Source organism: Cyrtonyx montezumae, unplaced genomic scaffold, assembly GCF_038088225.1.
Source record: "Cyrtonyx montezumae isolate F1298 unplaced genomic scaffold, pur_monq_1.0 scaffold_2, whole genome shotgun sequence".
Lineage (NCBI taxonomy): Eukaryota > Metazoa > Chordata > Aves > Galliformes > Odontophoridae > Cyrtonyx > Cyrtonyx montezumae.
This window is the reverse complement of record NW_027071936.1, coordinates 60,784,178-60,799,658: the sequence shown is the minus strand read 5'-3', so window position 1 is coordinate 60,799,658 and position 15,481 is coordinate 60,784,178.

The following is a 15,481-nucleotide window of genomic DNA, read 5'->3' as shown; positions in this document are numbered from 1 at the left end:
TAATAATTATTGATTTTTTTTTATAGCGTTAAGCAGATGTGTGGTATGCATTTGGAAAATGTCCAATGTCAGCTGGGGCTCCATGGCTCTCCGTGCCCATGGCGGTGGTGTTGGTTCACGGGGCTGCCTCTGCACCTCCCCTCTGTTGTATGAGACCGACGTGAAATTAGTCTTATGTTCTCTATGTCCAGCCTCCTATGTACTGTATTTGTAACAGGAAGTGGCTACAAGTCCTCAAAGAAATACGAACCTTTTTAAAACAGCAATAATTACACTGTAGAGCAGGTGGGGGCGAGCGGGCCGGGCCCTACAGGGCCAGGGGGCCTCGTGGTTGGGCTGTGAGTTGCAGGGCCTATACATACAGGATCGGGCCCCAGATGTGTCAGCACCACTAGGCCTCGTGTGGGGTGGACTTTGAGCGCTGGTTTTACAGAAAGCTATTGGAAATGCCATTTGTGGTGGGAGACAGGGAGCCTGTGGGCAGGCAGGAGGCAAACCCAGCACTGTCACGCAAAGGAGGGCCAACGTCTCATAGCCCGGTGTGCTCTGCCCTGCCCTATGGCAGAATGCAGGAGGAAGGAGCACACAGGACACATGGACACATATGTGTCCATGTTTCCACGTGTCCACGTGCCCGTGTGCACATGGCAGGGTGGAGCAGGGAGAGCGAGGCGTAGGCACTCGTGTTGTGTTCCCGATGGCCGCTGTAACTGTGAAAATTAACCAGACCTGCTGTGATAAATTTGGTTATATAAGGTTTATTTGGTTAATTTTTTATAAGTGAAAACTGAAAAGATGAAAGAGAATTGTAATATGAAAGCAACTGCTGTAAATAATGTATGAATGAATAAAATCTAAAACTTATGTCAGTTTTTTCCTAAACTGTATTGCTGTCGAGTTACTGACTACTGCAGAAGCATCCCGTGTTTTTCCCAGCTCCGAGCCCAGCGCGGGCACACACCACTTGTTCCTGTTTCCACTGATAAATAGGACTATTCCTATGTGTGTGTCATGTCCTTGGATTGTATTTCCACACTCTCCCGGCTCACTGACTAATGCTGTCAGAAGTGTCAGTGTTCCTGGAGCTGCACGGAGTCAATCCTCACGCCTGCAGCCTGCTGCTGCTACTTTCAGAAAGTGCCCCACAAGGGCTGTGCAACCCAAATCCCAGCCAGGATGAGCACTTCCCTGCAGCCAGGGGTGGTCCTTATCCTGGAAAATGTCTTATCCGAGGAAAGGGTGAACAAAACTATGCAATGTCTTTCATATTTTTTATCAGCAAGGACGGGGAACGGGAATTCAAGCTCCATCCTTCAGACTCATTGGCTTCAGTTGGGATAAATGGATCACTGCTGGAACAGCTTCTGGGGCTGCTTATTTCTAGGAGGTGTTTTCTGGGGACCCCTCAGCACATACAGGGATCACTAGCTGAACAGCCAGGTAGCAACATAGAGTACAAAGTCAGTGCATTCACAGTAAGGATTCAGTCCCTGTAATTTGTCTGTTTTCTCTAGACACGCAGACATCTGATAGCAGCAGCTCACTTGGAGGATGGGTATATCCCTGGCCTGGCCTCCCCCTTTGTGTTGGCTTGTTTGGCATAAAAAAATTAAATTTCCTAGGACAAGGACCTCAGCCCAATATTCTGCATTGCCAGGCATGTGCCTTATGTTCTGAGATACACGAGGTGGGACGTCATCCCTTTCCCTGCTGCAGGCTCCCCCGTGTTCCAACCAACTACATATACCTCAATGTCTCCTAAAATGCCCTAGCAAACCAATCCAAGCTTTTCCATCCGCATAGCTACAGCCTCCCCTCAGCAGCTTGATTTTCTTACGAGATAAAATATGAGGCTGGATTGGAGCTGACTAGGGACATCCATGGGTTTACTAGAGTTCTTCTGCTCACAAAACTGCTGTTTTCAGGCTGGTCAAACAGCCATCAAGGTGCTCCATCTACCTACCTATCTAGCCACTTATCTTTCATCCATCCATACATCCACCCATCCATTTATCCACCATTCAATCCACCTACCCACTAATTTATCCACAATTCAATCCATCTATCTATCCATCCAAGCTGGTCCACCTTTTTCCAAGAGATAAAGCTGTCAGGTCTCCACTTACAGGTGCCCAGCCATGCACCACAATCTCACTGCCCACCCAAGCATCCCCTTACCACCAGCCGTGTTTTGGCTGAGCAAATGGGATGTGGCAACAAGTGTTGGCAGACTTTTACTTTCCTTCAGCCCTCTCCTAGTAGGATTTAGCTGAGATGTGATGAGCATGCAGCAGTCAGTATGATCCCTAGGTGGGACTTATGGTCTGATAACGTTAGGACATCCAGTATCACTGCTTCACATTGTGTTTCTTCTCCAAATGGATCATGGTACTTTACAAGTCGTCCCACCAGTGTCCACTCATCTCACAAAAAGCTCCCATATGTTTACCTAGCTTTGGCCGAAGAAACAATTGCTACTTCTAGCAGTAGCCAGGGTCTTTCAGCTGGAGTGCTCCTGAGGTTGTGTGGGATTCAACCTCAATATTCATTCACCCACTTGGTGACTCTCACTGAGTTTGCTGCTACATATCCATCAAGCTGGGGAATTCGCCAGTTCACAACAACAGCCACTCCTCTGTTATAGAAATGTAAGCGTCATGATGGCCTCCTCAATAAACTTGAAGAACAGGTGTTGTCCAGTGGCAGTGAAAGTCTACTTTCCCAAAGCTTTGTTGTTTTGTTTTAGTATTGCAGTTATTTACAACAGAAGTGGGCAAAAGCAAGCAAAGCAAAATAGTTTTCTATTTACTTTCCCATCTTCTCAAGATATGGCCATGCTCCTCTGGGAAGCAAAGTCCTAGGAGGCAATTTCCTTTGGAAATGAATTCCTCAGGGAGCCACTGCAGGATGTTTGCTTGTCTCCCTGAAGTCCTCAGCCCACAGTTTGGCATTGCACATGTGTATTATTGCCAGCATACATTCAGACTGTCCGGTCCTCTTAGAGTTACTCTTCTTTTCCGGTGATTTGACTGCATTTGCTACTGCAATAAAGTAAATACGGCACCTCAAGGTGGTTATAGAAGGAGAGGAATGAGAGTCTTTTCCATCTGGAGAGCTCAGGCAGGGTCAGATGAATCATGCCCATTTCTCTCTGTTAATGAGTAGTCCAACATGAGTCTAGACCAGCCCAGCAGTGGATGTCTGTGCTATAAACACCTGAGGTGTGACAAATCCTAACATAGCGTCTGGCTAGAAGTACTTAATTGGACCGGAGAACCCAGGGAAACTGAAGGACAAAAGCGTCTGCTTTATCAGCAAATATTCACAGGGGCTTTAGATGTAACCGATTGCATTCAGCCACTGTAACTTCAAGCTCTAACAGTCAGGTATGCTTCCAAAAAGAATCAGAAATGGTATTTGAAAATGAAAGGCTTGGTGATGTGGTGAGGACAAATTCCCTGCAAAAACTCACCTGGTTTGTAATCTGGTTCGACTCTCACTGCATTGTGGTGAGAGTTCCATCCCATTTAGCACTCTCACATGCTAAATGGAAATGTGAAAATCAATTGATCACTCCTAATATTTATATTATGATCTCATTGATCTGTTGGATTCTTTTTTTCCAAAACAGGAAAGATCTGATAGGGTAGGAGAAGAAGAATAAAGAGCTTGCTGCTTTGTGTTTTTTGGTAAGAGGTTGGTGGTATACAGGAAAGGAAGATTACAGAAAATTTAATTTGATCCTCTTTATTTGTTATCACTCATATTTTTTATTGCAGCAACTGAATATGTAGCAACCACAAAAATTAGGATGTTCAGATGTGATTCTTTAGGGAAAAATCAAATATACGTCTCATGGTTATAACAGCTTCTACAACTCTCTAAGCTGCAGAATCCTCGTTTCTCAAACACAGGACACGATTGTCTGTATGATGAACAGGGCTTCCAAGATAAATCTTTTGTGCTCTCTTCTTTGTGGAAATGTAAAGGAAATAAAAAATATGAGGACAAGAAGAAAAAAAAAGAAAATATTTAGTCTTTCAGGCTCTGACTTCTTGAGGCACTTCTAAATAGAATAGAAGATTAGGAAGGAAGTCAGAGGACAGAAAAAGGGGAAGGGAAGGGAAGGGAAGGGAAGGGAAGGGAAGGGAAGGGAAGGGAAGGGAAGGGAAGGGAAGGGAAGGGAAGGGAAGGGAAGGGAAGGGAAGGGAAGGGAAGGGAAGGGAAGGGAAGGGAAGGGAAGGGAAGGGAAGGGAAGGGAAGGGAAGGGAAGGGAAGGGAAGGGAAGGGAAGGGAAGGGAAGGGAAGGGAAGGGAAGGGAAGGGAAGGGAAGGGAAGGGAAGGGAAAGGGTCACATTGAAAACTAATTTCCAAAAACGTAATAGTCTGAAAACTTTTCAGTATCTGTCATGCTGCATTCAGCTTCCAGACAGCAAAAACTTGTATGGATGGCCCTTGGAGAAATTACCTGCAGAAAAAATGTCCTTGAGATGTTATTGATTTTTAGAATGCATAACAGTTTCTCACTGATGCTAGATCAGACCTTCATCACTGCAGTATCACACCTATGATTACCGCATGCAACGTCTGGCCGTTGGGAAGAAGACTCCATTTCACACTTAAGTTCTGTGCAGTGTTCAGAACCACAGTTTGAGATTTTGGGCACCGTGGCAAGATTCCCTCCTTGTGACTTGCAGAAATACTGCATTCAGTGAAAACAGAGACTGGTTCTTCACTCTTATTCTAATACAAACATGTATTTTTGATATGTGAAGTAGTGCTCTCTGTGAATATGAAGGATATGATTCCGTTGGCTACACATAAGAATATCATGTCATTTGAGACACTCTATATTTATAGAACTTGGACTGAGCCCAACCAGAGTATGCATGACTTTGGGGAAGCTAGTAAGCTGGAGATGCAAGGAATATTGTCTCCTCCCTTATACACAGTCATTTATTATATGTTTGCATAGCTCACATGAATATGTCACTCAGATGGTTTAAGCATTTGTGAACTGTGCAGTCTAAAAAAACCAAATATTCTTTCCACAGAAGGATTGTCTTCCTGGAGTCTGAACATGTCTGAGAAGTACAACTCAAATCACACAGTTATCTACTGCTTCTACAGTAGTCTTTTAATTAACAGTGTCGTGGTGTCAGCAGTAGGCCCTGTCCACGCATAATTAAAAATAAAGATACATTTCAATAGGACAAATAGTAGTGAAATGAGTGGAGTACATGATAAAACAGTTCACTTGTCATTAATTTAAGCAAAATTAATCAAAACACTTCCATATGCTAATAAACTGCAAAATTATTCACTGAGATGGTTTGTTCCTTCATCATGTCACAGTGTCAAGGATTTGTCACCAGAGCTTCCGCACAGATTTTCAGTATTTTTTGCATATGTAAAGAAGTCTAAAGGGAAAACAGCACAGAAGCTCAAGTCCTACAGAAAGCCACGTCAGATAGAGAAGAGCTGTGAATTTACCATGATTTGAATATGCTACCATTGATTATATCTCAGTATAGCTGTCTGATTTTCCTCCCTGTACACTAAAACTCATTGTTAGAAACCTATTCCTAAAAATCTTGTTTTTAAGCTGTGTGCAATAGCCTAATGCCATTATATGTAAACCACCACATTAATTGCAGGCTGTGAAGCCAATTCTGTGGGCATTACTGTGACCAGCCAGAGGCTGCAGAACTGCTGGTTCAGTGCTGTGTATTACTGTACGAAAGATGTGTATGTGAAGAATGAGGTCAAAGCAAACGCTCAGGATTGTGTCTGTTCCTTCCACTAGATCAGAGAATGTTTACACTCACTTTACCACTAGTGAGTTTAATAAAGGTTGTGTGATTTGCACACTTTCAGAATGGAAAGGACGAGTTTAATCATAGAATCATAGAACCAGGGAATCCTTTGAATTGGAAGGGATCCTTAAAGGTCATCTAATCCAACTCCCCTGCCATGAGCAGGGACACCTACAGCTCCATCAGGTGCTCAGAGCCCCTCCAGCCTGACCTTGAATATCTCCACAGAGCATCCATCGATATCTCTGTGCCAATGCCAGTGCCTCACTATTGCAATTAGCAGAGAAATCCCTGAGCTCCTGAATCTGTACAACAAATGAATTCTTTCTATGGGACATGAAGTTCTTTGAGGGACATACTTATCTCTGTGTTATTTTCCTAGTGAAATGTTTTAATTAAAGAAAGATATTTAGTTCCTACTTCATTGTTTCTGGGAGTGCTACCAGGGTTAGACATTTGACTTGTAAAAGCTATGTATTTTGTCAATCCTGCTCAGTCTAACAAAGCCTATTTATTACTTATACCCAGAAACTGTTCCAATTATGGTAAGTCCAATGCTTCAAGTGGCTCGTTTTGATTTCCAACTATCACTTATTTTAAAAACCAAGAGATGAAGAATCTATTGGCTCCAGCAGTGGAGTCTTTTGGGGTGGGCTGTCGCTTACAGTGCAAGCAACTTCAAAGTGGTCTCCAGAGAGAACGGACAGCAGCCTAAGGAAAGAAGAACACTCCTCACAAAATCCACCTGATGCAGTTGCCTTGGAAATAGCCTCATGCATATTTCCATGGCTGCTGTCCAGGGGCTGCCCTTTTGCCATCCTGTGCCGTGCACCAATGGAGTGAGAGGACCACAAGGAATTGGTCCAGAACCCTTTGTTCTACCCCAGTGTACGTTCAGGGTGAGGAGGAATGCCCAAGCCCCCAGACAATGTGGTGTCTGGAAGAGGATGGGCACACCAATTTCAAACTTCAGGTAAGAACTTGTGCTGCACTCTCAGATGTGCTCTGACAGGGATACTGCCAGTAATCCCATTACTCTGTGGTGTCCTAATCTTCTTGCTGATGCCAAAGCTACAAATTATGCTTAAGGGCTTTGGATCCTTGCACTGCAGTTTCCTTTAGCCTTTGGGGAAGAGAATGCATATGTTTTTTCAACTGTATGTCAAAAAAGGTCTTCATAATTGACTTCTAATGCCATAGATTTATCAAAAAGGCAACGTGGTTTGCTTCCTCATTTCTTCAAGGCTGGGAAGGAAAATATCTGGAGATTAAAGACAAGTTTCATGAAGGCAGTGAAAGGATTTAGATTCCACAATTTCCCCACTACTGCAAATGTGTTTAGCTGCATCACAAACAGGACAATACTTAACACTGGCAGATTTGGAAAAGAACATTGTGTATGAAGAGACTTTGCTGTTGCTGGGAAAAGAATGTCCTTAGGCTAAGAAACCAAAACCAGTCGTTGGCAGCTGATAGGCACTGAAGTATCAATGAGCAAAAAGGAGCAGGAGGTGGAGGAGGGAGTGAATAATACCTACTGCAAAAATTATCTATTTAAAGGACTGAAATATAGCAAAACTAGAAATGAATTTTATGGTGTAGAGTTCAAATTGGAGAAGGCTCAGGGGAGACCTGACAGAGGCCTTCCAATACTTTTAGGAAACCTGCAAACAGGAGGGGAAATCAACCATTTACATGGGTAGATTGTGACAGAACAAGGGGGAACGGTTTTAAATTCTGAAAAGAGAGATTTAGGTTTGAAGTTGGAGAAATTCTTTACTGAAAGGACATTGAGACCCTGGCACAGGCTGCCCAGAGAAGCTGTGGATGCCCCATTCCTGGAGGTGCTCAAGGCCAGGCTGGGCAGTGCTGGGCAGCCTGATCTGGTGGGTGAAAACCAGCCCACGACAGGGGGTGTGAATTGCATCATTGCTGAGGTCCCTTCTGACCCAAGCCTTTCTATGATTCTGTGAGATCCCACCAAAATAGCAGAAATGATTTGAGTGAAAAGACAATGAGGGGAAGCTAGTTTCTGTACCATAAGTATGGAGCACAAAGAAGGACACAGAGAGTAGTGCAGAAGTGATGCCAAAAGGAAAAGGCCTTCCAGCTCAGAGGCAAAAGATGTGCATTTCACTCAGTTGTACTCAGGGAAGTTACAGAGCAGAGTTAATTCTGATTTACATACAGTGACATTTAAAACAGTGAAGCACTCCCTGGACAGGCACCTGGAACCAAAGTCTGGGATATGGTTGTATTCTTCTTTCGAACTCTTTGTCACAGCAAGTATTGATCGGTTCATACTCTGTGGCCAGACCCTAAGGGAGCACAGAAAGCTCCTGGGCAGAACATCCTGTAATCCTGTGGTGCGTGCATTCCTGTAGCTGATGGACTCTGAAAGCTTTTCAGGGAGAAAAGTTTCCTACACTGTGTAGCTAGAAAGCCAGGAGCAGCAGCAGCAGCCATTGCTCTCATTGCCTTCTGCATGAAGGAATTACCTCAGTGTCAGAAGGAAAAGCCATAAATATTAAACGTCAGGAGGCGAATCCTGGAAGAATGCACTTAAATCCCAGGGGCACGGAGTCACTCACACTTCCTGTCCACGGATTATTTTTTTTTTCACAGTCTACTTAAGCATTCAGAGGGCTGGCAAACATGGGGTTGTTCTTAGGTATTTTATGGAGTGCTAAGTGTATACTTGATCCTAAAACTGCTATGTGACACTAACAGCCTGCCAACTCCTGCTGCTCCTGCCAGGCTGAGTAATGCCGAGTAATCCTGATATTAACAGCTGATGAAAAGAGGACTGACGAGTTCATTTGACCCAAGCTGGACTTGCAGATAAGGGAAGATAAATTGCCCAGCTCAATGGGTCATTTACAAGTTGAAACAGCTCCCTGTGTAGCATGGATATATATACTAAACATGTGAAAAGGAAATGGACTGCCAGGGTGGGGATACACAGAACAGTGTATGGACAGCTAGAAGCATCTGATGCACATATTGCATGCAGAGGTATGAGAATATAACACATTTGGCATTCTACCTACCTGGCCCAGCTGGTTTTCATAGCTTCTGTCCTGTTGCTCACCTTAGAGTAAGTAACAGGTGTGTGGTTTTGCAATTTCCATACTCCCAAATAAAGTGACAGCAATAGTTCTGCCATTGAATAGAGTCTTTATATATGAAACGGGCAGGGCTTCTGGCTGGGAGAACAATCAACACACATATGGCTCATAGGGACGTTAGGAGTTTGACTAGAGAGTTAGACACCATACACAGTGCTGAGTACCATGACATTTTCAGTCTTAGTTGTGATTCAATCTCATATATTGCATAGGCATATGTTTTTGTTTTTTTTCTAAAGTGAAGCAAGAAAGTCTAGAATATTCTTATTTTGTACCTTAGGCATGTTAAGATACACAAAAATAGTATTTTAAGAGATGTAAGTGTTGCCCAAAATTTAAAGAAACACAACACTTTCTAATAGAAGAGTGATGATCACAAACCTTACCTCCTCCTCAGCCTTAAGGAACGGCCTACAGACAAACCTGGGAGTGGGATTTTATGTCATCAATACCTACCTACCTTGTCACTTGTTTCTAGAGAAAAGACCCTAATGCGTACGTTGCTGTGTTTAAGCAAACACATAGGTTCTGGTGTTACATATTAAAGGGGTAACTACAGGCAAAGGAATGCATGGCAGAAGTGCTAAGTCACAGTCAGGTGATGGAGCACCTGCTGGGAAGGCAGGGCCAACTCAGGAGAGCTCAGGTGTATGCAATGTACCTGAGTAACCAGAAGGAGTGGAGCCTAGATCCACCCCTTCCCAGATCTCATTTAAGGGTTGGCAGTGATGGCAGGAGCATCTTACTGGAGATCCTTGCCTGCTGGAGGCCTTCTCAAGGTGGGCAGTTTTTCTTCCTTTGTTTCTAGTTGTGCTACTCTGCTACTATTGCTGTACTTTGCATCACATTACAACGCTACAAAACATGTTAGAGCTGTGGCCAACTGAACACCATTGCATTCAAAGCACATCAGGAGCTTTGTCTGCACGTTGCTGTGGACATTCCTGTAACGCATTAGTGACAAGGAGCTAGCAATGAACGATCAGCAGCAGGTAGGGCCATGTGCAGAGAGAAGGGAAACTGAGAGTTTGGATACTACTTTTTTGCTTGGTTAAAGGGATATGACCCTTTAAAGATGAAACAATGAGGCAGAATAAAAACCCTCAATCATTTTTTTTATCTATATGATGTAAAATCTGCCTGCACTGAGTAAGCGAGAATCCATCAGAAAACTCCAGACTTTCCGTCCTAATACACCAGTGATTTAAAAATATTGTGGACTCCTTTGCTGGTGTAGATTTGAAGCAGGCACTGTTGTCCAGCTGGATGCAGAACTGAGCTGAGTGAGACTATCTGGAGACAGCTCAGTAGGAAAACAGGGTGCTTAATGTCTGTTGCTGGTAGCTCCTTAAACTCAGAATAACTCCTTTGGGCAAGGATCTTTGATGGTCATCTGCTTCTGCCCCAGCTCTAATCAGAGCCAACTTCAATTATACATATGGCAAGGAGTTTTATTTATTTTTAATTAGCACAGAGTCTGCCCGGAACTAGCAGCACACACTGCAAATATTAGTTTTGTTGTGAAGTTATGTCTGGGAACAATAAGTTACTGAGACCAAAGGCATAAGATGAATTAAAGAGATGACTGCCAACCTGATTACTGGGGGGGGGGGAAGGGTGCTAAGAGATATGGAGAAGGCTAGGGAAAGGTTAAGGCTTAGATCACATACAAGATCAAGTGGAAGAACTAAAAGAAGTCAGCTGCAAAAGAACAACCAACTCTGTCACAAACCACGGTACCAGAAACAGCACAATGCGGAGGGACTAACCAAAACACCACATTTACAACATTTTTTGAACCTCATCTGTGACCCACAGAGACTCCAAGGGAAAGCGTTGACTTCCCCTTGCTCAAGTGTTACAAAAGCTCATTATATTTAAAGGAAAAACTCCCTGGGAGGCTTATTTAATTTAACATCATAGTTTGAATGAATGGGAAGATAAACAGAGATTGGGATTGCTGGCAGGCAAGTAGGGTGGCCCAGCTTTCAAACTGCTACAGAGTTTATTCAATGCAAAGAAACGAAGTTCTTATAGGTGTTCTTCTGGCACAGTTTAGAGCCAATCATGAATTTGAGCTGGCACTGAGGCACAGCTGGGAGTTAAGAAGAGAAGGGAAAAAAAACTTTTGGCAGAAATCCTGAAGGTGCCTGTGCTCTTCACCTAGCCAGATACCAGTAAGACATTTACGGTCACTCAGCAATGAACTGACTGCCCACCAAATGGAGGTGGACAAATGGATCAGTGCAAGGAGGCTAAGGTAATCCAGGAAGGTATTTAATTTTGCTTCGTTCCTTCAGTAATCCCATGCAGGAATGCAATGTGAGAAGCAGCAGTCACTTGAGGGGAGGGTGGAGGATAACTACCAGGAGCCTGTAAGCACACTTCTCTGCTTAGTACACAGATTGGAAAATAGGATTGTAATCTGATGCATGACACTTCTGAGTAATTAGGAAGTGAGAAATTCAGTACAGATAACGAATGCCAAGAAACAAAGAGAGACAATGAGAACTTCTTCAGGCAATTTTTGATGCCATAGATAAACTGATCATGAAGCAAATGACAACAGTAAAATAAACTAGTTAGCCAGAAAAGGGTCTCCTAAATGCCTAAGTACATGAATGCCATTACAAATGGATGTCCACAGCAAGGTAAGGGCACAGAGACTAGAAGTAGGAATATGCGTGACTTTGAAAAGATTTTCAGACCATTACTAGTGGAGTTTAACTCTCATTACTGGGGAAGGGTAAGAAGTGGATTAAGCTATCAGTGAAAATAGAAAAGGGGCCTTTAAAGGTCCCTCCCAGCTCAAATGATCCTATATTCCGTGGTTCTATGGAAAAGGTAATGATTGAAGAACCTATACGTTAACCATGTGATCCTTCTTGAATGGAGAAGGTGACAAGGATGAACATACCAAAACCTGGAAATGTTCAGCTGGAATGTGGAGCTCCAGAATTCAAAGCACTGTATGACTGAGAGGGCAGACAGGATAACAGATTGCTTGGTCATACAGAGAATAATAACTGACAACAATTGATACAAAAATGGCCAGTACAAATGTACTTCTAAGACATCTTGAGAGAACAAGCTGATTGTAGGATGTTGTTTTCAGTAGCAATGAGCCAATCAGGCTGTGTAATTTTCCCAGGAAAGTAAAGACTGGATATAATTGGAACTTATTCTTAATTCCAGACATGCTCTACCTACTAAAACTACTGCAGAATGGTAGAAATGAGAACGGATTCTTTTTCACTCTCCGAATGTTTCTGACAACCTGTTAATAGCAAAAGGAAGTATGCCAACCAGAAGTGAGTGTGCGAGCCAGGAAATATTCTGTGCCAGCATTTACTATAAGGCAACACAGGTGGGAAGGATGAATGAAATCCCCAGACATTTCTGGGGCTTCTTCAGGTACAGCTCTGTATACATTAATGAGGTACAGGAGAAATGTGTGAAGGGAATTTCTGTTTTGCCTTTCGAGCAGAAGACTGCTGCTGTTCAGCTGAAGAGTGACAGAATCATGGGCAAGCTCAAATTTTCTCACTCCACCTTCTGTTCTACATGGGGTCAGTGATGAGGACAAGACCAGATTACCGAGGGCTTCATCTACTCTGGTCTTCAATGGGAAAGAAAGAGGATACCTGTTAGGACACTGAGGAAATATATCCCAGGAAGGCATAATTCAAATTATGGGTGGTGATTAATGGTTCTACGTCCAGGTGAAGGTTGGTAATGAGTGGTGTCCCCCAGGGGTATGTCTTGGGACCAGTGCTCTTTAACATCTTCATCAATGACATCGATGATGGAATCGAGTGCTGGCTGACACAGTGGAAGGAAGGGATGCCATTCAGAGGGACCTCAACAGACTTGAAAGGTGAACCTAATGAGGTTCAACACAGCAAAGTGCAAGGTTTTGCACTTGGGCCAGAGGAATCTCAGAGCAGTCCTAGAGAGCAGCGCTGCAGAGAAGGACCTGGGGGTCCTGATGGATGAAAAACTTTGCATGAGTCAGCAGTGTGCTCTTGCAGCTCAGAAAGCAAATGGTATCCTGGGCTCCATCAGGAGAGGGGTGGCTGGCAGGAACAGGGAGGTGGTTGTCCCTCTCTAACTCAGCACTTGTGAGGCCCCATCTGGAGTACTGCATCCAGGCCTGGAGCCCCCAGTACAAGAAAGACAGACAGCTGTCCGAGAGGGTCTGGAGGAGGGCCACAAAGATGTTCAGAGGGCTGGAGAACCTCCCCTACGAAGACAGGCTGAGGGAGCTGGACTTTTTCAGCCTGGAGAAAAGAAGGCTGTGGGGTGACCTCACTGCAGCCTTTCAGTACCTCAAGGGAGCCTATAAACAGGAGGGGAGTAAACTCTTTGAAAGGGTAGATAACAGCAGGACAAGCAGAAATGGTTTTAAGTTGAGGGAGGAAAGATTTTAGCTTGGATGTTGAGGGAAGCTCTTTACTATGAGAGTGGTGAGGTGCTGGAACGGGCTGCCCAGAGGCTTTGGATGCCCCATCCCTATAGGTGTTCAAGGTCAGATTGAATGGGGCCCTGGGCAACCTGGTCTAGTATTAAATGGGGAGGTTAGTGGCCTTGCCTGTGGCAGGGGGTTGGAGATTCATGATTCTTGAGGTCCCTTCCAACCCAGGCCACTCTGTGAAATTTCAACTCATTCTTTGGCCTTGTTTTCAGATCAGATTAAAGATATCAGGTCTGTGGACTCCTGTATAGGAAAGGAATTCATTTTGTAAGGGATTACTCTTAATCACTGACGAGAATAAATAATGTTCTGGATACTCCAGCAGATTCACCTTCTTAACCTACTCTTAACTTTCAAAAGAACGCCCCATGTCAGTGTGAGCTGTTTGCTTTTCCCAAATGTCTTGCTCAATAAGATCAGTTCTTGAACTATGGCTGTTATGATTTTCACTGTGGTTGTCTTGGACCAGCACTCAAGATCAGAGCATTGCTGTTTCACAGTGGTTTGTGGGCATAAAAAAAAATAATTCAAATCCTCAGCAGGTTTGTATTGGACGTGCCACAGCTGTGTAAATACCAGCAAATGGTTGTGCTATTTCATTTCTCACAGAAAATGCGTTAAAGGATTTTCAAGTAGCATTCCTTCATCACTACGTGACAAACAAGAACTTAGGCCAAAGATATAAAACAGTTTAAACAGGATTCTTACTGTGTTCAGATATTTGGTTAGGAAAATTTCCACTCAGTAAAGCTATGAAAAGCCAGCTATTTCCACCTTCCTTTTTTTCTTCTGCAGCCTGTTTCCCAATATTTCTTAAGCCCTACTGCTGTGGAGTTCCCTGTACTTCAAACAGAAGTTTTGCTTGTTGCACTTCCAGTACCACTTCATATGTTTTGAGAAAGAAGGGATCATTGTAGAGGTCAAACTGAGAGTTTTAGGGATTGAAAAGGACTCTTATGATTACTCCTCCTCCAGCCTACCCATGTTTTGAGGTCCCCTTCATGCCTAACCAAAATAACATGAAAAAGTTGCTGCCAATAATAAGATTCTTCAATTCAGTGGTGTGAAATTATTGTGTCACCCAAAAGGAATTCCTGGCAATCATCAAATACAGTATGTTTTCACCTGTATTGGGAGGAAAGCTGTGGTCAGGAGAAGTCCTGCATCTCTATAATGTCTCTTTAAATTCAGGCATGCTGCAGGGTCTCTTGCCAAGGGTTTAGAAAATTTATAGTAATGGATAGGTTTGTACACAAGTGAGGTGAAACTGATGCCTTGTTCAGCAATCCTTATTGGGAAACTGATCGCAAACACTACCCTATCTCAAGCAGCTTGTTTAAGGAAACAATTGCTACAGTAAAGGAGAAATAATTCTGCTATTCCACAATTTGAAATATAAGTGTGCTTCCAAAGCCTATTTTGCAGTATAGGATGGAAAGCAGAAAGAATAGAATGCAAAATAAAAGCAATTGTCCCAGAGAGTGAGCACTCTTCTCAGTATGTGGGATTTCATGAGCTAAAAACTGATCCAGAGAGGAGCTTTGAGGTTCACTTCAGTGAGTTCTGACAAGTCTAATAATCCACAAAACTGATACCTTAACACAGTAGAATAGGCCAAGCAGTGAAGATTACATTTTCATCTGGCTATCCATAGAGAAGGGAAAGACTGAAGAACACATCCAGGATCTATAATGTTTTGTAGCACATCTGATGATTATTGCATGTATGACATCAAAGAGGTCTGGTCCCCCCACAATAAATATATATATGTAATTTCACTCACAGCCTACAACTGGAAGAAAACACTGTTTCTTTACTAGTGAATTTGGAGTACTAGAAGATATCTTGAGTTCCTGGTACACATACTTCAAGTTGTGGGGACACAAATTGCACCAAGACTTGAGATTCTGGGTTTGAACAATGTTCCAGACTTGAACCAGTTTGACTTTTTGCCCTTGCACCAGCCTATGCAAAATAAATCCTCAGATGTATGATAAAGCAGTGCCCTTGCTCTTTGATTGTCTTCTTTTTTGGGAGATTTAAAAACAGGAAGGAAAGTTGCA